Genomic DNA, 23,382 nt, shown 5'->3' with positions numbered 1-23,382 from the left:
AGAGAAACAAAAGTCACTAGGCCAGGTTCCTGATGTCAGTTTGCAGGAGGCACTTGGCACTGTCAAACCAACCACAGTTGCCTGTGGCGGTACTTTTGGTCTGGGTGGTATCCTGATCCCTGAGGAATTTCAGCAGGCGGCCAGCCACTACGGGCCACCAGGTCCTGGACATGAACGGTGGCCTTTCCCCAGAGAAACAAAAGGCACCAGGCCTGGTTCCTGATGTCAGTTTGCAGGAGGCACTTGGCACTGTCAAACCAGCCACAGTTGCCTGTAGGGGCACGTTGCATCTGGGAGGTATCCTCAACTGTGCGGAATTTCAGCAGGCAGCCAGCCAATCCGGGACTGTAGGCCTCGAATACTAATGATGGCGTTTCCCCAGAGCAACAAAAGTCACCAGGCCAGGTTCCTGATGTCAGTTTGCAGGAGGCACTTGGCACTGTCAAACTAGCCACTGTTGCCTGTGGGAGCACCTTGCATCTCGGCGGTATCCTGATCCATGCAGTATTTCAGCTGGCAGCCGGCCACTCCGGGCCACCCGGTCCTGGACATGAACGGTGGCCTTTCCCCAGAGAAAGAAAAGTCACCAGGCCAGGTTCCTGCTGCCAGTTTGCAGGAGGCACTTGGCACTGTCAAACCAGCCACAGGTATCTGTGGGGGCATCTTGTATCTGGGAGGTATCCTCATCCGTGCGGAATTTCAGCAGGCAGCCGGCCACTCCGGGCCAGCGGGCCCTGGAGAGGAACGACGGCCTTTCCCCAGAGAAACAAAAGTCACCAGGCCAGGTTCCTGATGTCAGTTTGCAGGAGGCACTTGGCACTGTCAAACCAGCCACAGTTGCCTGTGGGGGCACTGTTGCTAGGATTTTTAGTGAAAAAGCCTCTGCTAGGATTTTTCCTGTCCTGAGGAGCTGAGGGCCTCAGGAATGAAATGTAAACAATAACTATCTGCTGCTGTGGAGTACCACAGTTGAATCTTACATTAGTTCATGTAGATTGTTTTCAATCAGTGACCAATCACAGCCACCTGTGCCAAGGCTGTGAGCAGTCACAGGATTTTTGTTATTCATTCCTGTTCTATTCTTGTCTTTGTAGCCTTCTGATCTCCTTCTCTCCGTTCTTTTTAGTATAGTTGTAATGTAGCATTTCAGTATAATATCTATCATAATAAATCAGCCTTCTGATCAACATGGAGTAAAGCCTCGTGTCCTCGCACCAAGAGTCCAAGACAAAGCAACAGGGGCACCTTGCATCTGGGAGGTATCCTCAACTGTGCTGAATTTCAGCAGGCAGCCAGCCAATCCGGGCCTGTAGGCCTCGAACAAGAATGATGGCCTTTCCCCAGAGAAACAAAACTCACCAGGCCAGGTTCCTGATGTCAGTTTGCAGGAGGCACTTGGCACTGTCAAACCAGCCACAGTTGCCTGTGGGAGCACCTTGCATCTCGGCGGTATCCTGATCCATGCAGAATTTCAGCAGGCAGCCGGCCACTCGGGCCACCCGGTCCTGGACATGAACGGTGGCCTTTCCCCAGAGAAAGAAAAGTCACCAGGCCAGGTTCCTGCTGCCAGTTTGCAGGAGGCACTTGGCACTGTCAAACCAGCTACAGGTGTCTCTGGGGGCACTTTTCATCTGGGAGGCATCCTCCACCATGCGGAATTTCAGCAGGCAGCCGGCCACTCCGGGCAAGCGGGCCTGGAGAGGAACGATGGCCTTTCCCCAGAGAAACAAAAGTCACCAGGCCAGGTTCCTGATGTCAGTTTGCAGGAGGCACTTGGCACTGTCAAACCAGCCACAGTTGCCTGTGGGGGCACCTTGCATCTGGGAGGCATCCTCAACCATGCGGAATTTCAGAAGGCAGCAGGCCACTCCGGGCCAGCGGGCACTGGGCACGAACAATGGCCTTTCCCCAGAGCAACTAAAGTCACCAGGCCAGGTTCCTGATGTCATTTTGCAGGAGGCACTTGGCACTGTCAAACCAGCCACAGTTGCCTGTGGGAGCACCTTGCATCTGGGAGGTATCCTGATCCGTTCGGAATTTCAGCAGGCAGCCGGCCAATCCAGGCCACCAGGCCTCGAACAAGAATGATGGCCTTTCCCCAGAGAAACAAAAGTAACCAGGCCTGGTTCCCGATTTCAGTTTGCAGGAGACACTTGGCACTGTCAAACCAGCCACTGTTGCCTGTGGGAGCACCTTGCATCTAGGCGGTATCCTGATCCGTTCGGAATTTCAGAAGGCAGCAGGCCGCTCCGGGCCATCCAGCCCTGGATATGAACGGTGGCCTATCCCCTGAGAAACAAAAGTCACCAGGCCAGGTTCCTGATGTCAGTTTTCAGGAGGCACTTGGCACTGTCAAACCAGCCACAGTTGCCTGTGGTGGTACCTTCTGTCAGGGAGGCATCCTCAACCGTGCGGAATTTCAGCAGGCAGCCGGCCACTCCGGGCCGCCAGGCCCTGGACATGAACCATGGCCTTTCCCCAGAGAAACAAAAGTCACCAGGCCAGGTTCCTGATGTCAGTTTGCAGGTGGCACTTGGCACTGTCAAACCAGCCACAGTTGCCTGGGGGGGCACCTTGCATCTGGGAGGTATCCTCAACCGTGCGGAATTTCAGCAGGGAGCCGGCCACTCCGGGCCACCGGGCACTGAACACGAACCATGGCCTTTCCGTAGAGAAACAAAAGTCACCAGGCCAGGTTCCTGATGTCAGTTTGCAGGAGGCACTTGGCACTGTCAAACCAGACACAGTTGCCTGTGGGAGCACCTTGCATCTGGGAGGTATCCTCAACCGTTCGGAATTTCAGCAGGCAGCCGGCCAATCCAGGCCTCCAGGCCTCGAACAAGAATGATGGGCTTTCCCCAGAGAAACCAAAGTAACCAGGCCAGGATCCCGATTTCAGTTTGCAGGAGACACTTGGCACTGTCAAACCAGCCACTGTTGCCTGTGGGAGCACCTTGCATCTAGGCGGTATCCTGATCCGTTCGGAATTTCAGCAGGCAGCAGGCCACTCCGGGCCATCCAGCCCTGGATATGAACGGTGGCCTATCCCCTGAGAAACAAAAGTCACCAGGCCAGGTTCCTGATGTCAGTTTGCAGGAGGCACTTGGCACTGTCAAACCAGCCACAGTTGCCTGTGGTGGTACCTTCTGTCAGGGAGGCATCCTCAACCGTGCGGAATTTCAGCAGGCAGCCGGACCCTCCGGGCCGCCAGGCCCTGGACATGAACCATGACCTTTCCCCAGAGAAACAAAAGTCACCAGGCCAGGTTCCTGATGTCAGTTTGCAGGTGGCACTTGGCATTGTCAAACCAGCCACAGTTGCCTGTGGCGGCACCTTGCATCTAGGTGGTATTCTGATGCGTTCGGAATTTCAGAAGGCAGCCGGCCACTACGGGCCGCCCGGTCCTGGATAGGAACGGTGGCCTTTCCCCAGAGAAACAAAAGTCACTAGGCCAGGTTCCTGATGTCAGTTTGCAGGAGGCACTTGGCACTGTCAAACAAGCCACAGTTGCCTGTGGGAGCACATTTCATGTGGGAGGCAGCCTAATCCATGAGGAATTTCAGCAGGCAGCCGACCACTTCGGGCCGCCAGGCCCTGGACATGAACCATGGCCTTTCCCCAGAGAAACAAAAGTCACCAGGCCAGGTTCCTGATGTCAGTTTCCAGGTGGCACTTGGCACTGTCAAACCAGCCACAGTTGCCTGTGGCGGCAGCTTGCATCTAGGTGGTATTCTGATCCGTTCGGAATTTCAGCAGGCAGCCGGCCACTCGAGCCACCGGGCCCTAGAGAGGAACGATGGCCTTTCCCCCGAGAAACAAAAGTCACCAGGCCAGGTTCCTGCTGCCAGTTTGCTGGAGGCACTTGGCACTGTCAAACCAGCCACAGGTGCCTCTGGGGGCACCTTGCATCTGGGAGGTATCCTCAACCGTGCGGAATTTCAGCAGGCAGCCAGCCAATCCGGGCCTGTAGGCCTCGAACAAGAATGATGGCCTTTTGCCAGAGAAACAAAACTCACCAGGCAAGGTTCCTGATGTCAGTTTGCAGGAGACACTTGGCACTGTCAAACCAGCCACTGTTGCCTGTGGGAGCACCTTGCATCTCGGCGGTATCCTGATCCATGCAGAATTTCAGCAGGCATCCGGCCACTCCTGGCCACCCGGTCCTGGACATGAACGGTGGCCTTTCCCCCGAGAAACAAAAGTCACCAGGCCAGGTTCCTGCTGCCAGTTTGCAGGAGGCACTTGGCACTGTCAAACCAGCCACAGGTGCCTCTGGGGGCACTTTTCATCTGGGAGGTATCCTCAACCATATGGAATTTCAGCAGGCGGCCGGCCACTCCGGGCCACCAGGCCCTGGATATGAACCATGGCTTTTCCCCAGAGAAACAAAAGTCACTAGGCCAGGTTTCTGATGTCAGTTTGCAGGAGGCACTTGGCACTGTCAAACCAGCCACAGTTGCCTGTGGGGGCACCTTGCATCTGGGAGGTATCCTCAACCGTTCGGAATTTCAGCAGGGAGCCGGCCACTCCGGGCCACCGGGCACTGAACACGAACCATGGCCTTTCCATAGAGACACAAGAGTCACCAGGCCACGTTCCTGATGTCAGTTTGCAGGAGGCACTTGGCACTGTCAAACCAGCCACAGTTGTCTGTGGCGGCACCTTGCATCTGGGAGGTATCCTCAACCGTGCGGAATTTCAGCAGGCAGCCAGCCAATCCGGGCTTGTAGGCCTCGAACAAGAATGATGGCCTTTTGCCAGAGAAACAAAACTCACCAGGCAAGGTTCCTGATGTCAGTTTGCAGGAGACACTTGGCACTGTCAAACCAGCCACTGTTGCCTGTGGGAGCACCTTGCATCTCGGCGGTATCCTGATCCATGCAGAATTTCAGCAGGCATCCGGCCACTCCTGGCCACCCGGTCCTGGACATGAACGGTGGCCTTTCCCCCGAGAAACAAAAGTCACCAGGCCAGGTTCCTGCTGCCAGTTTGCAGGAGGCACTTGGCACTGTCAAACCAGCCACAGGTGCCTCTGGGGGCACTTTTCATCTGGGAGGTATCCTCAACCATACGGAATTTCAGCAGGCGGCCGGCCACTCCGGGCCACCAGGCCCTGGATAGGAACCATGGCTTTTCCCCAGAGAAACAAAAGTCACTAGGCCAGGTTTCTGATGTCAGTTTGCAGGAGGCACTTGGCACTGTCAAACCAGACACAGTTGCCTGTGGGGGCACCTTGCATCTGGGAGGTATCCTCAACCGTTCGGAATTTCAGCAGGGAGCCGGCCACTCCGGGCCACCGGGCACTGAACACGAACCATGGCCTTTCCATAGAGAAACAAGAGTCACCAGGCCACGTTCCTGATGTCAGTTTGCAGGAGGCACTTGGCACTGTCAAACCAGCCACAGGTGCCTGTGGGGGCATCTTGCATCTGGGAGGTATACTGATCCGTGCGGAATTTCAGCAGGGAGCCGGCCACTCCGGGCCACCGGGCACTGGGCACGAACGATGGCCTTTCCCCAGAGCAACAAAAGTCACCAGGCCAGGTTCCTGATGTCAGTTTGGAGGAGGCACTTGGCACTGTCAAACCAGCCACAGTTGCCTGTGGGGACACATTTCATCTGGGAGGTATACTGATCCGTGCGGAATTTCAGCAGGCAGCCGGCCACTCCGGGCCACCTTGCCCTGGACATGAATCATGGCGTTTCCCCAGAGAAACAAAAGTCACTAGGCCAGGTTCCTGATGTCAGTTTGCAGGAGGCACTTGGCACTGTCAAACCAGCCACAGCTGCCTGTGGGGACACATTTCATCTGGGAGGTATACTGATCCGTGCGGAATTTCAGCAGGCAGCCGGCCACTCCGGGCCACCTTGCCCTGGACATGAATCATGGCGTTTCCCCAGAGAAACAAAAGTCACTAGGCCAGGTTCCTGATGTCAGTTTGCAGGAGGCACTTGGCACTGTCAAACCAGCCACAGCTGCCTGTGGGGGCACCTTGCATCTGGGAGGCATCCTCAACCATGCGGAATTTCAGCAGGCAGCCGGCCACTCCGGGCCAGCGGGCACTGGGCACGAACAATGGCCTTTCCCCAGAGCAACTAAAGTCACCAGGCCAGGTTCCTGATGTCAGTTTGCAGGAGGCACTTGGCACTGTCAAACCAGCCACAGTTGCCTGTGGTGGTACCTTCTGTCAGGGAGGCATCCTCAACCGTGCGGAATTTCAGCAGGCAGCCGGCCATTCCGGGCCGCCAGGCCCTGGACATGAACCATGGCCTTTCCCCAGAGAAACAAAAGTCACCAGGCCAGGTTCCTGATGTCAGTTTGCAGGTGGCACTTGGCACTGTCAAACCAGCCACAGTTGCCTGTGGCGGCACCTTGCATCTAGGTGGTATTCTGATCCGTTCGGAATTTCAGCAGGCAGCCGGCCACTCGAGCCACCGGGCCCTAGAGAGGAACGATGGCCTTTCCCCAGAGAAACAAAACTCACCAGGCCAGGTTCCTGATGTCAGTTTGCAGGAGGCACTTGGCACTGTCAAACCAGCCACAGTTGCCTGTGGGAGCACCTTGCATCTGGGAGGTATCCTCAACCGTGCGGAATTTCAGCAGGCAGCCAGCCAATCCGGGCCTGTAGGCCTCGAACAAGAATGATGGCCTTTTGCCAGAGAAACAAAACTCACCAGGCCAGGTTCCTGATGTCAGTTTGCAGGAGGCACTTGGCACTGTCAAAGCAGCCACTGTTGCCTGTGGGAGCACCTTGCATCTCGGCGGTATCCTGATCCATGCAGAATTTCAGCAGGCAGCCGGCCACTCCGGGCCGCCAGGCCCTGGACATGAACCATGGCCTTTCCCCAGAGAAACAAAAGTCACCAGGCCAGGTTCCTGATGTCAGTTTGCAGGAGGCACTTGGCACTGTCAAACCAGCCACAGTTGCCTGGGGGGGCACCTTGCATCTGGGAGGTATCCTCAACCGTGCGGAATTTCAGCAGGGAGCCGGCCACTCCGGGCCACCGGGCACTGAACACGAACCATGGCCTTTCCGTAGAGAAACAAAAGTCACCAGGCCAGGTTCCTGATGTCAGTTTGCAGGAGGCACTTGGCACTGTCAAACCAGCCACAGTTGCCTGTGGGAGCACCTTGCATCTGGGAGGTATCCTCAATCGTTCGGAATTTCAGCAGGCATCCGGCCACTCCGGGCCAGCGGGCACTGGGCACGAACGATGGCCTTTCCCCAGAGAAACAAAAGTCACCAGGCCAGGTTCCTGATGTCAGTTTGCAGGAGGCACTTGGCACTGTCAAACCAGCTGCAGGTGCCTGTGGTGGTACCTTCTGTCAGGGAAGCATCCTCAACCGTGCGGAATTTCAGCAGGCAGCCGGCCACTCCGGGCCAGCGGGCCCTGGAGAGGAACGATGGCCTTTCCCCAGAGAAACAAAAGTCACCAGGCCAGGTTCCCGATGTCAGTTTGCAGGAGGCACTTGGCACTGTCAAACCAGCCACAGGTGCCTCTGGGGGCACCTTGCATCTGAGAGGTATCCTCATCTGTGCGGAATTTCAGCAGGCAGACGGCCACTACGGGCCACCCGGTCCTGGATAGGAAGGGTGGCCTTTCCCCTGAGAAACAAAAGTCACCAGGCCAGGTTCCTGATGTCAGTTTGCAGGAGGCACTTGGCACTGTCAAACCAGCCACAGCTGCCTGTGGGGACACATTTCATCTGGGAGGTATACTGATCCGTGCGGAATTTCAGCAGGCAGCCGGCCACTCAGGGCCACCTTGCCCTGGACATGAATCATGGCCTTTCCCCAGAGAAACAAAAGTCACTAGGCCAGGTTCCTGATGTCAGTTTGCAGGAGGCACTTGGCACTGTCAAACCAACCACAGTTGCCTGTGGCGGTACATTTGGTCTGGGTGGTATCCTGATCCCTGAGGAATTTCAGCAGGCGGCCAGCCACTACGGGCCACCAGGTCCTGGACATGAACGGTGGCCTTTCCCCAGAGAAACAAAAGTCACCAGGCCAGGTTTCTGATGTCAGTTTGCAGGAGGCACTTGGCACTGTCAGACCAGCCACAGTTGCCTGTGGGGGCACCTTGCATCTGGGAGGCATCCTCAACCATGCGGAATTTCAGAAGGCAGCAGGCCACTCCGGGCCAGCGGGCACTGGGCACGAACAATGGCCTTTCCCCAGAGCAACTAAAGTCACCAGGCCAGGTTCCTGATGTCAGTTTGCAGGTGGCACTTGGCATTGTCAAACCAGCCACAGTTGCCTGTGGCGGCACCTTGCATCTAGGTGGTATTCTGATGCGTTCGGAATTTCAGAAGGCAGCCGGCCACTACGGGCCAGCGGGCACTGGGCACGAACGATGGCCTTTCCCCAGAGAAACAAAAGTCACCAGGCCAGGTTCCCGATGTCAGTTTGCAGGAGGCACTTGGCACTGTCAAACCAGCCACAGTTGCCTGTGGGGACACATTTCATCTGGGAGGTATACTGATCCGTGCGGAATTTCAGCAGGCAGCCGGCCACTCCGGGCCACCTTGCCCTGGACATGAATCATGGCGTTTCCCCAGAGAAACAAAAGTCACTAGGCCAGGTTCCTGATGTCAGTTTGCAGGAGGCACTTGGCACTGTCAAACCAACCACAGTTGCCTGTGGCGGTACTTTTCGTCTGGGTGGTATCCTGATCCCTGAGGAATTTCAGCAGGCGGCCAGCCACTACGGGCCACCAGGTCCTGGACATGAACGGTGGCCTTTCCCCAGAGAAACAAAAGGCACCAGGCCTGGTTCCTGATGTCAGTTTGCAGGAGGCACTTGGCACTGTCAAACCAGCCACAGTTGCCTGTAGGGGCACGTTGCATCTGGGAGGTATCCTCAACTGTGCGGAATTTCAGCAGGCAGCCAGCCAATCCGGGACTGTAGGCCTCGAACACTAATGATGGCGTTTCCCCAGAGCAACAAAAGTCACCAGGCCAGGTTCCTGATGTCAGTTTGCAGGAGGCACTTGGCACTGTCAAACCAGCCACTGTTGCCTGTGGGAGCACCTTGCATCTCGGCGGTATCCTGATCCATGCAGTATTTCAGCTGGCAGCCGGCCACTCCGGGCCACCCGGTCCTGGACATGAACGGTGGCCTTTCCCCAGAGAAAGAAAAGTCACCAGGCCAGGTTCCTGCTGCCAGTTTGCAGGAGGCACTTGGCACTGTCAAACCAGCCACAGGTATCTGTGGGGGCATCTTGTATCTGGGAGGTATCCTCATCCGTGCGGAATTTCAGCAGGCAGCCGGCGACTCCGGGCCAGCGGGCCCTGGAGAGGAACGACGGCCTTTCCCCAGAGAAACAAAAGTCACCAGGCCAGGTTCCTGATGTCAGTTTGCAGGAGGCACTTGGCACTGTCAAACCAGTCACAGTTGCCTGTGGGGGCACTGTTGCTAGGATTTTTAGTGAAAAAGCCTCTGCTAGGATTTTTCCTGTCCTGAGGAGCTGAGGGCCTCAGGAATGAAATGTAAACAATAACTATCTGCTGCTGTGGAGTACCACAGTTGAATCTTACATTAGTTCATGTAGATTGTTTTCAATCAGTGACCAATCACAGCCACCTGTGCCAAGGCTGTGAGCAGTCACAGGATTTTTGTTATTCATTCCTGTTCTATTCTTGTCTTTGTAGCCTTCTGATCTCCTTCTCTCCGTTCTTTTTAGTATAGTTGTAATGTAGCATTTCAGTATAATATCTATCATAATAAATCAGCCTTCTGATCAACATGGAGTAAAGCCTCGTGTCCTCGCACCAAGAGTCCAAGACAAAGCAACAGGGGCACCTTGCATCTGGGAGGTATCCTCAACTGTGCGGAATTTCAGCAGGCAGCCAGCCAATCCGGGCCTGTAGGCCTCGAACAAGAATGATGGCCTTTCCCCAGAGAAACAAAACTCACCAGGCCAGGTTCCTGATGTCAGTTTGCAGGAGGCACTCGGCACTGTCAAACCAGCCACAGTTGCCTGTGGGAGCACCTTGCATCTCGGCGGTATCCTGATCCATGCAGAATTTCAGCAGGCAGCCGGCCACTCGGGCCACTCGGTCCTGGACATGAACGGTGGCCTATCCCCAGAGAAAGAAAAGTCACCAGGCCAGGTTCCTGCTGCCAGTTTGCAGGAGGCACTTGGCACTGTCAAACCAGCTACAGGTGCCTCTGGGGGCACTTTTCATCTGGGAGGCATCCTCCACCATGCGGAATTTCAGCAGGCAGCCGGCCACTCCGGGCAAGCGGGCCTGGAGAGGAACGATGGCCTTTCCCCAGAGAAACAAAAGTCACCAGGCCAGGTTCCTGATGTCAGTTTGCAGGAGGCACTTGGCACTGTCAAACCAGCCACTGTTGACTGTGGGGGCACCTTGCATCTAGGCGATACACTGATACGTTCGGAATTTCAGCAGGCAGCCGGCCACTACGGGCCACCCGGTCCTGGATAGGAAGGGTGGCCTTTCCCCAGAGAAACAAAAGTCACCAGGCCAGGTTTCTGATGTCAGTTTGCAGGAGGCACTTGGTACTGTCAGACCAGCCACAGTTGCCTGTGGGGGCACCTTGCATCTGGGAGGCATCCTCAACCATGCGGAATTTCAGAAGGCAGCAGGCCACTCCGGGCCAGCGGGCACTGGGCACGAACAATGGCCTTTCCCCAGAGCAACTAAAGTCACCAGGCCAGGTTCCTGATGTCATTTTGCAGGAGGCACTTGGCACTGTCAAACCAGACACAGTTGCCTGTGGGAGCACCTTGCATCTGGGAGGTATCCTGATCCGTTCGGAATTTCAGCAGGCAGCCGGCCAATCCAGGCCACCAGGCCTCGAACAAGAATGATGGCCTTTCCCCAGAGAAACAAAAGTAACCAGGCCTGGTTCCCGATTTCAGTTTGCAGGAGACACTTGGCACTGTCAAACCAGCCACTGTTGCCTGTGGGAGCACCTTGCATCTAGGCGGTATCCTGATCCGTTCGGAATTTCAGCAGGCAGCAGGCCACTCCGGGCCATCCAGCCCTGGATATGAACGGTGGCCTATCCCCTGAGAAACAAAAGTCACCAGGCCAGGTTCCTGATGTCAGTTTGCAGGAGGCACTTGGCACTGTCAAACCAGCCACAGTTGCCTGTGGTGGTACCTTCTGTCAGGGAGGCATCCTCAACCGTGCGGAATTTCAGCAGGCAGCCGGTCCCTCCGGGCCGCCAGGCCCTGGACATGAACCATGGCCTTTCCCCAGAGAAACAAAAGTCACCAGGCCAGGTTCCTGATGTCAGTTTGCAGGTGGCACTTGGCATTGTCAAACCAGCCACAGTTGCCTGTGGCGGCACCTTGCATCTAGGTGGTATTCTGATGTGTTCGGAATTTCAGAAGGCAGCCGGCCACTACGGGCCAGCGGGCACTGGGCACGAACGATGGCCTTTCCCCAGAGAAACAAAAGTCACCAGGCCAGGTTCCCGATGTCAGTTTGCAGGAGGCACTTGGCACTGTCAAACCAGCCACAGTTGCCTGTGGGGACACATTTCATCTGGGAGGTATACTGATCCGTGCGGAATTTCAGCAGGCAGCAGGCCACTCCGGGCCACCTTGCCCTGGACATGAATCATGGCGTTTCCCCAGAGAAACAAAAGTCACCAGGCCAGGTTCCTGATGTCAGTTTGCAGGAGGCACTTGGCACTGTCAAACCAACCACAGTTGCCTGTGGCGGTACTTTTCGTCTGGGTGGTATCCTGATCCCTGAGGAATTTCAGCAGGCGGCCAGCCACTACGGGCCACCAGGTCCTGGACATGAACGGTGGCCTTTCCCCAGAGAAACAAAAGGCACCAGGCCTGGTTCCTGATGTCAGTTTGCAGGAGGCACTTGGCACTGTCAAACCAGCCACAGTTGCCTGTAGGGGCACGTTGCATCTGGGAGGTATCCTCAACTGTGCGGAATTTCAGCAGGCAGCCAGCCAATCCGGGACTGTAGGCCTCGAACACTAATGATGGCGTTTCCCCAGAGCAACAAAAGTCACCAGGCCAGGTTCCTGATGTCAGTTTGCAGGAGGCACTTGGCACTGTCAAACTAGCCACTGTTGCCTGTGGGAGCACCTTGCATCTCGGCGGTATCCTGATCCATGCAGTATTTCAGCTGGCAGCCGGCCACTCCGGGCCACCCGGTCCTGGACATGAACGGTGGCCTTTCCCCAGAGAAAGAAAAGTCACCAGGCCAGGTTCCTGCTGCCAGTTTGCAGGAGGCACTTGGCACTGTCAAACCAGCCACAGGTATCTGTGGGGGCATCTTGTATCTGGGAGGTATCCTCATCCGTGCGGAATTTCAGCAGGCAGCCGGCCACTCCGGGCCAGCGGGCCCTGGAGAGGAACGACGGCCTTTCCCCAGAGAAACAAAAGTCACCAGGCCAGGTTCCTGATGTCAGTTTGCAGGAGGCACTTGGCACTGTCAAACCAGCCACAGTTGCCTGTGGGGGCACTGTTGCTAGGATTTTTAGTGAAAAAGCCTCTGCTAGGATTTTTCCTGTCCTGAGGAGCTGAGGGCCTCAGGAATGAAATGTAAACAATAACTATCTGCTGCTGTGGAGTACCACAGTTGAATCTTACATTAGTTCATGTAGATTGTTTTCAATCAGTGACCAATCACCGCCACCTGTGCCAAGGCTGTGAGCAGTCACAGGATTTTTGTTATTCATTCCTGTTCTATTCTTGTCTTTGTAGCCTTCTGATCTCCTTCTCTCCGTTCTTTTTAGTATAGTTGTAAAGTAGCATTTCAGTATAATATCTATCATAATAAATCAGCCTTCTGATCAACATGGAGTAAAGCCTCGTGTCCTCGCACCAAGAGTCCAAGACAAAGCAACAGGGGCACCTTGCATCTGGGAGGTATCCTCAACTGTGCGGAATTTCAGCAGGCAGCCAGCCAATCCGGGCCTGTAGGCCTCGAACAAGAATGATGGCCTTTCCCCAGAGAAACAAAACTCACCAGGCCAGGTTCCTGATGTCAGTTTGCAGGAGGCACTCGGCACTGTCAAACCAGCCACAGTTGCCTGTGGGAGCACCTTGCATCTCGGCGGTATCCTGATCCATGCAGAATTTCAGCAGGCAGCCGGCCACTCGGGCCACTCGGTCCTGGACATGAACGGTGGCCTATCCCCAGAGAAAGAAAAGTCACCAGGCCAGGTTCCTGCTGCCAGTTTGCAGGAGGCACTTGGCACTGTCAAACCAGCTACAGGTGCCTCTGGGGGCACTTTTCATCTGGGAGGCATCCTCCACCATGCGGAATTTCAGCAGGCAGCCGGCCACTCCGGGCAAGCGGGCCTGGAGAGGAACGATGGCCTTTCCCCAGAGAAACAAAAGTCACCAGGCCAGGTTCCTGATGTCAGTTTGCAGGAGGCACTTGGCACTGTCAAACCAGCCACTGTTGACTGTGGGGGCACCTTGCATCTAGGCGATACACTGATACGTTCGGAATTTCAGCAGGCAGCCGGCCACTACGGGCCACCCGGTCCTGGATAGGAAGGGTGGCCTTTCCCCAGAGAAACAAAAGTCACCAGGCCAGGTTTCTGATGTCAGTTTGCAGGAGGCACTTGGTACTGTCAGACCAGCCACAGTTGCCTGTGGGGGCACCTTGCATCTGGGAGGCATCCTCAACCATGCGGAATTTCAGAAGGCAGCAGGCCACTCCGGGCCAGCGGGCACTGGGCACGAACAATGGCCTTTCCCCAGAGCAACTAAAGTCACCAGGCCAGGTTCCTGATGTCATTTTGCAGGAGGCACTTGGCACTGTCAAACCAGACACAGTTGCCTGTGGGAGCACCTTGCATCTGGGAGGTATCCTGATCCGTTCGGAATTTCAGCAGGCAGCCGGCCAATCCAGGCCACCAGGCCTCGAACAAGAATGATGGCCTTTCCCCAGAGAAACAAAAGTAACCAGGCCTGGTTCCCGATTTCAGTTTGCAGGAGACACTTGGCACTGTCAAACCAGCCACTGTTGCCTGTGGGAGCACCTTGCATCTAGGCGGTATCCTGATCCGTTCGGAATTTCAGCAGGCAGCAGGCCACTCCGGGCCATCCAGCCCTGGATATGAACGGTGGCCTATCCCCTGAGAAACAAAAGTCACCAGGCCAGGTTCCTGATGTCAGTTTGCAGGAGGCACTTGGCACTGTCAAACCAGCCACAGTTGCCTGTGGTGGTACCTTCTGTCAGGGAGGCATCCTCAACCGTGCGGAATTTCAGCAGGCAGCCGGTCCCTCCGGGCCGCCAGGCCCTGGACATGAACCATGGCCTTTCCCCAGAGAAACAAAAGTCACCAGGCCAGGTTCCTGATGTCAGTTTGCAGGTGGCACTTGGCATTGTCAAACCAGCCACAGTTGCCTGTGGCGGCACCTTGCATCTAGGTGGTATTCTGATGTGTTCGGAATTTCAGAAGGCAGCCGGCCACTACGGGCCAGCGGGCACTGGGCACGAACGATGGCCTTTCCCCAGAGAAACAAAAGTCACCAGGCCAGGTTCCCGATGTCAGTTTGCAGGAGGCACTTGGCACTGTCAAACCAGCCACAGTTGCCTGTGGGGACACATTTCATCTGGGAGGTATACTGATCCGTGCGGAATTTCAGCAGGCAGCAGGCCACTCCGGGCCACCTTGCCCTGGACATGAATCATGGCGTTTCCCCAGAGAAACAAAAGTCACCAGGCCAGGTTCCTGATGTCAGTTTGCAGGAGGCACTTGGCACTGTCAAACCAACCACAGTTGCCTGTGGCGGTACTTTTCGTCTGGGTGGTATCCTGATCCCTGAGGAATTTCAGCAGGCGGCCAGCCACTACGGGCCACCAGGTCCTGGACATGAACGGTGGCCTTTCCCCAGAGAAACAAAAGGCACCAGGCCTGGTTCCTGATGTCAGTTTGCAGGAGGCACTTGGCACTGTCAAACCAGCCACAGTTGCCTGTAGGGGCACGTTGCATCTGGGAGGTATCCTCAACTGTGCGGAATTTCAGCAGGCAGCCAGCCAATCCGGGACTGTAGGCCTCGAACACTAATGATGGCGTTTCCCCAGAGCAACAAAAGTCACCAGGCCAGGTTCCTGATGTCAGTTTGCAGGAGGCACTTGGCACTGTCAAACTAGCCACTGTTGCCTGTGGGAGCACCTTGCATCTCGGCGGTATCCTGATCCATGCAGTATTTCAGCTGGCAGCCGGCCACTCCGGGCCACCCGGTCCTGGACATGAACGGTGGCCTTTCCCCAGAGAAAGAAAAGTCACCAGGCCAGGTTCCTGCTGCCAGTTTGCAGGAGGCACTTGGCACTGTCAAACCAGCCACAGGTATCTGTGGGGGCATCTTGTATCTGGGAGGTATCCTCATCCGTGCGGAATTTCAGCAGGCAGCCGGCCACTCCGGGCCAGCGGGCCCTGGAGAGGAACGACGGCCTTTCCCCAGAGAAACAAAAGTCACCAGGCCAGGTTCCTGATGTCAGTTTGCAGGAGGCACTTGGCACTGTCAAACCAGCCACAGTTGCCTGTGGGGGCACTGTTGCTAGGATTTTTAGTGAAAAAGCCTCTGCTAGGATTTTTCCTGTCCTGAGGAGCTGAGGGCCTCAGGAATGAAATGTAAACAATAACTATCTGCTGCTGTGGAGTACCACAGTTGAATCTTACATTAGTTCATGTAGATTGTTTTCAATCAGTGACCAATCACCGCCACCTGTGCCAAGGCTGTGAGCAGTCACAGGATTTTTGTTATTCATTCCTGTTCTATTCTTGTCTTTGTAGCCTTCTGATCTCCTTCTCTCCGTTCTTTTAAGTATAGTTGTAAAGTAGCATTTCAGTATAATATCTATCATAATAAATCAGCCTTCTGATCAACATGGAGTAAAGCCTCGTGTCCTCGCACCAAGAGTCCAAGACAAAGCAACAGGGGCACCTTGCATCTGGGAGGTATCCTCAACTGTGCGGAATTTCAGCAGGCAGCCAGCCAATCCGGGCCTGTAGGCCTCGAACAAGAATGATGGCCTTTCCCCAGAGAAACAAAACTCACCAGGCCAGGTTCCTGATGTCAGTTTGCAGGAGGCACTTGGCACTGTCAAACCAGCCACAGTTGCCTGTGGGAGCACCTTGCATCTCGGCGGTATCCTGATCCATGCAGAATTTCAGCAGGCAGCCGGCCACTCGGGCCACCCGGTCCTGGACATGAACGGTGGCCTATCCCCAGAGAAAGAAAAGTCACCAGGCCAGGTTCCTGCTGCCAGTTTGCAGGAGGCACTTGGCACTGTCAAACCAGCTACAGGTGCCTCTGGGGGCACTTTTCATCTGGGAGGCATCCTCCACCATGCGGAATTTCAGCAGGCAGCCGGCCACTCCGGGCAAGCGGGCCTGGAGAGGAACGATGGCCTTTCCCCAGAGAAACAAAAGTCACCAGGCCAGGTTCCTGATGTCAGTTTGCAGGAGGCACTTGGCACTGTCAAACCAGCCACTATTGCCTGTGGGGGCACCTTGCATCTAGGCGATACACTGATACGTTCGGAATTTCAGCAGGCAGCCGGCCACTACGGGCCACCCGGTCCTGGATAGGAAGGGTGGCCTTTCCCCTGAGAAACAAAAGTCACCAGGCCAGGTTCCTGATGTCAGTTTGCAGGAGGCACTTGGTACTGTCAAACGAGCCACAGGCGCCTGTGGGGGCACTTTTCATCTGGGAGTTATCCTGATCCATGCGGAATTTCAGCAGGCAGCCGGCCACTCCGGGCCAGCGGGCACTGGGCACGAACGATGGCCTTTCCCCAGAGAAACAAAAGTCACCAGGCCAGGTTCCTGATGTCAGTTTGCAGGAGGCACTTGGCACTGTCAAACCAGCCACAGTTGCCTCTGGGGGCGCCTTGCATTTGGGAGGTATCCTCAACCGTGCGGAATTTCAGCAGACAGCCGGCCACTACGGGCCACCAGGTCCTGGACATGAACGGTGGCCTTTCCCCAGAGAAACAAAAGTCACCAGGCCAGGTTCCTGATGTCAGTTTGCAGGAGGCACTTGGCACTGTCAAACCAGCCACTGTTGCCTGTGGGGACACATTTCATCTGGGAGGTATACTGATCCATGAGGAATTTCAGCAGGCAGCCGGCCACTCCGGGCCACCAGGTCCTGAACATGAACCATGGCCTTTCCCCAGAGAAAGAAAACTCACCAGGCCAGGTTCCTGATGTCAGTTTGCAGGAGGCACTTGGCACTGTCAAACCAGCCACAGGTGCCTCTGGGGGCACTTTTCATCTGGGAGGCATCCTCAACCGTGCGGAATTTCAGCAGGCAGCCGGCCACTCCGGGCCAGCGGGCCCTGGAGAGGAACGATGGCCTTTCCCCAGAGAAACAAAAGTCACCAGGCCAGGTTCCTGATGTCAGTTTGCAGGAGGCACTTGGCACTGTCAAACCACGCACAGGTGTCTGTGGGGGCATCTTGTATCTGGGAGGTATCCTCATCCGTGTGCGGAATTTCAGCAGGCAGCCGGCCACTCTGAGCCACCAGGCCCTGGACACGTACAATGGCCTTTCCAAAGAGAAACAAAAATCACCAGGCCAGATTCCTGATATCAGTTTGCAGGAGGCACTTGGCACTGTCAAACCAGCCAGAGGCGCCTGTGGGGGCACTTTTCATCTCGGAGATATCCTGATCCATGCAGAATTTCAGCAGGCAGCCGGCCACTCCGGGCAAGCGGGCACTGGGCACGAACGATGGGCTTTCCCCAGAGAAAGAAAAGTCACCTGGCCAGGTTCCTGATGTCAGTTTGCAGGAGGCATTTGGCACTGTCAAACCAGCCACAGGTGCCTCTGGGGGCACTTTTCATCTGGGAGGTATCCTCAACCGTGCGGAATTTCAGGAGGCAGCCGGCCACTCCGGGCCACCCGGTCCTGGATAGGAAGGGTGGCCTTTCCCCAGAGAAACAAAAGTCACCAGGCCAGGTTCCTGATGTCAGTTTGCAGGAGGCACTTGGCACTGTCAAACCACCCACAGTTGCCTGTGGGGACACATTTCATCTGGGAGGTATACTGATCCATGCGGAATTTCAGCAGGCAGCCAGCCACTCCGGGCCACCAGGTCCTGAACATGAACCATGGCCTTTCCCCAGAGAAACAAAACTCACCAGGCCAGGTTCCTGATGTCAGTTTGCAGGAGGCACTTGGCACTGTCAAACAAGCCGCAGTTGCCTGTGGGGGCACATTTCATTTGGGAGGCAGCCTAATCCATGAGGAATTTCAGCAGGTAGCCGGCCACTCCGGGCCACCAGGACCTGGACATGAACGATGGCCTTTCCCCTGAGAAACAAAAGTCCCCAGGCCAGGTTCCCGATGTCAGTTTGCAGGAGGCACTTGGCACTGTCAAACCAGCCACAGTTGCCTGTGGGAGCACCTTGCATCTGGGAGGTATCCTCAACCGTGCGGAATTTCAGCAGGCATCCCGCCACTCCGGGCCAGCGGGCACTGGGCACGAACGATGGCCTTTCCCCAGAGCAACAAAAGTCACCAGGCCAGGTTCCTGATGTCAGTTTGCAGGAGGCACTTGGCACTGTCAAACCAGACACAGTTGCCTGTGGGAGCACCTTGCATCTCGGAGGTATCCTCAACCGTTCGGAATTTAAGCAGGCAGCCGGCCAATCCAGGCCACCAGGCCGCGAACTAGAATGATGGCCTTTTACCAGAGAAACAAAAGTAACCAGGCCAGGTTCCCGATGTCAGTTTGCAGGAGATACTTGGCACTGTCAAACCAGCCACTGTTGCCTGTGGGAGCACCTTGCATCTCGGCGGTATCCTGATCCATGCAGAATTTCAGCAGGCGGCCGGCCACTCCGGGCCACCCGGTCCTGGACATGAACGGTGGCCTATCCCCAGAGAAAGAAAAGTCACCAGGCCAGGTTCCTGCTGCCAGTTTGCAGGAGGCACTTGGCACTGTCAAACCAGCCACAGGTGCCTCTGGGGGCACTTTTCATCTGGGAGGCATCCTCAACCGTGCGGAATTTCAGCAGGCAGCCGGCCACTCCGGGCCAGCGGGCACTGAGCACGAACGATGGCCTTTCCCCAGAGAAACAAAAGTCACCAGGCCAGGTTCCTGATGTCAGTTTGCAGGAGGCACTTGGCACTGTCAAACCAGCCACAGTTGCCTGTGGTGGTACTTTCGGTCTGGGAGGAATCCTGTTCCGTTCGGAATTTCAGCAGGCGGCCGGCCACTACGTGCCGCCAGGACCTGGACACGTACAATGGCCTTTCCCCAGAGAAACAAAAGTCACCAGCCCAGGTTCCCGATGTCAGTTTGCAGGAGGCACTTGGCGCTGTCAAACCAGCCACAGTTGCCTGTGGGAGCACCTTGCATCTGGGAGGTATCCTCAAACGTGCGGAATTTCAGCAGGCAGCCGGCCACTCCGGGCAAGCGGGCACTGGGCACGAACGATGGCCTTTCCCCAGAGAAACAAAAGTCACCAGGCCAGGTTCCTGATGTCAGTTTGCAGGAGGCACTTGGCACTGTCAAACCAGACACAGTTGCCTGTGGGTGCACCTTGCATCTGGGAGGTATCCTCAACCGTGAGGAATTTCAGCAGGCAGCCGGCCAATCCAGGCCACCAGGCCGCGAACAAGAATGATGGCCTTTCCCTAGAGAAACAAAAGTCACCAGGCCAGGTTCCCGATTTCAGATTGCAGGAGACAGTTGGCACTGTCAAACCAGCCACAGTTGCCTGTGGCGGCACCTTGCATCTAGGTGGTATCCTCAATCGTTCGGAATTTCAGCAGGCAGCCAGCCACTCGACCCACCGGGTCTTGGAGATGAACGATGGCGTTTCCACAGAGAAACAAAAGTCACCAGGCCAGGTTCCTGATGTCAGTTTGCAGGAGGCACTTGGCACTGTCAAACCAGCCACAGTTGCCTGTGGGGACAATTTTCATCTGGGAAGTATACTGATCCATGCGGAATTCCAGCAGGCAGCCAGCCACTCCTGCCCACCTTGCCCTGGACATGAATCATGGCCTTTCCCCAGAGAAGCAAAAGTCACTAGGCCAGGTTCCCGATGTCAGTTTGCAGGAGGCACTTGGCACTGTCAAACAAGCCACAGTTGCCTGTGGGAGCACATTTCATGTGGGAGGCAGCCTAATCCATGAGGAATTTCAGCAGGCAGCCGGCCACTTCGGGCAGCTAGGCCCTGGACATGAACCATGGCCTTTCCCCAGAGAAACAAAAGTCACCAGGCCAGGTTCCTGATGTCAGTTTGCAGGTGGCACTTGGCACTGTCAAACCAGCCACAGTTGCCTGTGGGAGCACCTTGCATCTAGGTGGTATTCTGATCCGTTCGGAATTTCAGCAGGCAGCCGGCCACTAGAGCCACCGGGCCCTAGAGAGGAACGATGGCCTTTCCCCCGAGAAACAAAAGTCACCAGGCCAGGTTCCTGCTGCCAGTTTGCTGGAGGCACTTGGCACTGTCAAACCAGCCACAGTTGCCTGTGGCGGCACCTTGCATCTGGGAGGTATCCTCAACCGTGCGGAATTTCAGCAGGCAGCCAGCCAATCCGGGCCTGTAGGCCTCGAACAAGAATGATGGCCTTTTGCCAGAGAAACAAAAGTCACCAGGCAAGGTTCCTGATGTCAGTTTGCAGGAGACACTTGGCACTGTCAAACCAGCCACTGTTGCCTGTGGGAGCACCTTGCATCTCGGCGGTATCCTGATCCATGCAGAATTTCAGCAGGCATCCGGCCACTCCTGGCCACCCGGTCCTGGACATGAACGGTGGCCTTTCCCCAGAGAAAGAAAAGTCACCAGGCCAGGTTCCTGCTGCCTGTTTGCAGGAGGCACTTGGCACTGTCAAACCAGCCACAGGTGCCTCTGGGGGCACTTTTCATCTGGGAGGTATCCTCAACCATACGGAATTTCAGCAGGCGGCCGGCCACTCCGGGCCACCAGGCCCTGGATAGGAACCATGGCTTTTCCCCAGAGAAACAAAAGTCACTAGGCCAGGTTTCTGATGTCAGATTGCAGGAGGCACTTGGCACTGTCAAACCAGCCACAGTTGCCTGTGGGGGCACCTTGCATCTGGGAGGTATCCTCAACCGTTCGGAATTTCAGCAGGGAGCCGGCCACTCCGGGCCACCGGGCACTGAACACGAACCATGGCCTTTCCATAGAGAAACAAGAGTCACCAGGCCACGTTCCTGATGTCAGTTTGCAGGAGGCACTTGGCACTGTCAAACCAGCCACAGGTGCCTGTGGGGGCATCTTGCATCTGGGAGGTATCCTCAACCGTGCGGAATTTCAGCAGGCAGCCGGCCACTCCGGGCCCCAGGGCGCTGGAGAGGAACGATGGCCTTTCCCCAGAGAAACAAAAGTCACCAGGCCAGGTTCCTGATGTCAGTTTGCAGGAGGCACTTGGCACTGTCAAACCAGCTGCAGGTGCCTGTGGTGGTACCTTCTGTCAGGGAAGCATCCTCAACCGTGCGGAATTTCAGCAGGCAGCCGGCCACTCCGGGCCAGCGGGCCCTGGAGAGGAACGATGGCCTTTCCCCAGAGAAACAAAAGTCACCAGGCCAGGTTCCCGATGTCAGTTTGCAGGAGGCACTTGGCACTGTCAAACCAGCCACAGGTGCCTCTGGGGGCACCTTGCATCTGGGAGGTATCGTCATCTGTGCGGAATTTCAGAAGGCAGACGGCCACTACGGGCCACCCGGTCCTGGATAGGAAGGGTGGCCTTTCCCCAGAGCAACTAAAGTCACCAGGCCAGGTTCCTGATGTCAGTTTGCAGGAGGCACTTGGCACTGTCAAACCAGCCACAGCTGCCTGTGGGGACACATTTCATCTGGGAGGTATACTGATCCGTGCGGAATTTCAGCAGGCGGCCAGCCACTACGGGCCACCAGGTCCTGGACATGAACGGTGGCCTTTCCCCAGAGAAAGAAAAGTCACCAGGCCAGGTTTCTGATGTCAGTTTGCAGGAGGCACTTGGCACTGTCAGACCAGCCACAGTTGCCTGTGGGGGCACCTTGCATCTGGGAGGCATCCTCAACCATGCGGAATTTCAGCAGGCAGCCGGCCACTCCGGGCCACCGGGCACTGGGCACGAACAATGGCCTTTCCCCAGAGCAACTAAAGTCACCAGGCCAGGTTCCTGATGTCAGTTTGCAGGAGGCACTTGGCAATGTCAAACCAGACACAGTTGCCTGTGGGAGCACCTTGCATCTGGGAGGTATCCTGATCCGTTCGGAATTTCAGCAGGCAGCCGGCCAATCCAGGCCACCAGGCCTCGAACAAGAATGATGGCCTTTCCCCAGAGAAACAAAAGTAACCAGGCCTGGTTCCCGATTTCAGTTTGCAGGAGACACTTGGCACTGTCAAACCAGCCACTGTTGCCTGTGGGAGCACCTTGCATCTAGGCGGTATCCTGATCCGTTCGGAATTTCAGAAGGCAGCAGGCCGCTCCGGGCCATCCAGCCCTGGATATGAACGGTGGCCTATCCCCTGAGAAACAAAAGTCACCAGGCCAGGTTCCTGATGTCAGTTTTCAGGAGGCACTTGGCACTGTCAAACCAGCCACAGTTGCCTGTGGTGGTACCTTCTGTCAGGGAGGCATCCTCAACCGTGCGGAATTTCAGCAGGCAGCCGGCCACTCCGGGCCGCCAGGCCCTGGACATGAACCATGGCCTTTCCCCAGAGAAACAAAAGTCACCAGGCCAGGTTCCTGATGTCAGTTTGCAGGTGGCACTTGGCACTGTCAAACCAGCCACAGTTGCCTGTGACGGCACCTTGCATCTAGGTGGTATTCTGATCCGTTCGGAATTTCAGCAGGCAGCCGGCCACTCGAGCCACCGGGCCCTAGAGAGGAACGATGGCCTTTCCCCAGAGAAACAAAAGTCACCAGGCCAGGTTCCTGATGTCAGTTTGCAGGAGGCACTTGGCACTGTCAAACCAGCCACAGTTGCCTGTGGGAGCACCTTGCATCTGGGAGGTATCCTCAACCGTGCGGAATTTCAGCAGGCAGCCAGCCAATCCGGGCCTGTAGGCCTCGAACAAGAATGATGGCCTTTTGCCAGAGAAACAAAACTCACCAGGCCAGGTTCCTGATGTCAGTTTGCAGGAGGCACTTGGCACTGTCAAAGCAGCCACTGTTGCCTGTGGGAGCACCTTGCATCTCGGCGGTATCCTGATCCATGCAAAATTTCAGCAGGCAGCCGGCCACTCCGGGCCGCCAGGCCCTGGACATGAACCATGGCCTTTCCCCAGAGAAACAAAAGTCACCAGGCCAGGTTCCTGATGTCAGTTTGCAGGTGGCACTTGGCACTGTCAAACCAGCCACAGTTGCCTGGGGGGGCACCTTGCATCTGGGAGGTATCCTCAACCGTGCGGAATTTCAGCAGGGAGCCGGCCACTCCGGGCCACCGGGCAC

This window comes from Passer domesticus, chromosome 8, assembly GCF_036417665.1.
Source record: "Passer domesticus isolate bPasDom1 chromosome 8, bPasDom1.hap1, whole genome shotgun sequence".
Lineage (NCBI taxonomy): Eukaryota > Metazoa > Chordata > Aves > Passeriformes > Passeridae > Passer > Passer domesticus.
This window is presented reverse-complemented; position numbering follows the sequence as displayed.